We start from the raw sequence: 876 nt of genomic DNA on the forward strand, positions 1-876 counted from the left end.
TCTTCTTTATTCTGTTAATATGGTGAGTTACATGAGTTGATTTTTTTTATTGTTAACCAACCTTGCAATCTACTTGGTCATGATACAGTATTCTTTTTAAATACTGCTGGATTTAATTTGCTAATATTTTATTAAGGATTTCTTGTCTATACTCATGAAGGACACTGGTCTTTAATTTTTTGTGTGTGATGTCTTTGTCAAATTTGAGTATTAGGGTTATGCTGACCTCATAAAATGAGCTGTGCAATGTTCCCTCTTCCTCTCATATTTTGAAATTGTTTGTGTAAGATTGGTGTTATTTCTCCCCTGAATGTATGATTGAATGTAATCATCTGAAATCATCTGCACCTGGAGTTTTATTTTGGGGAAAGTTTTTGACAACAAATTCAATTTTTACATAGATACAAGGCTATTAAGATGACCTGTTTCTTCTTATAACAATTTTGGTAAGTTGTATTTTTCAAGAATTTTTATTTAATCTAAATAGTTGAATTTGTTTTCATAAAAATTTTCCTGTTATTCTTTTTATCCTTTAAATATCTATAGGATCTACGGTGATGACACCACTTTTTCCTTCATATTGGTGAGTTGTGTTTTTCTCTCTTTCTCTTTCAGTCTGCTAGCTTGGGGTTTGTCAATTTTATTGATCTTTAAAAAACCAGCATTTGCTTTGATAATTTTCTCTTTTATCTGTCTAGCTTCTATTTTGGTGATTTCTGCTGTTATTTTTATCATTCTCTAATTTTAAAATTTTCTTTTTTTAATCATATATGTATTTTAAAGCTATTTTTAAATAGCTGAATTCCACAAGTTATGTATTTTTTTTTTTTTTTTGTCTTTTTGTCTTTTTCCGTGTCCGGCAACGGATCACAACCC

The sequence above is a fragment of the Galeopterus variegatus genome, unplaced genomic scaffold (genome assembly GCF_000696425.1).
Source record: "Galeopterus variegatus unplaced genomic scaffold, G_variegatus-3.0.2 Scaffold240, whole genome shotgun sequence".
NCBI lineage: Eukaryota > Metazoa > Chordata > Mammalia > Dermoptera > Cynocephalidae > Galeopterus > Galeopterus variegatus.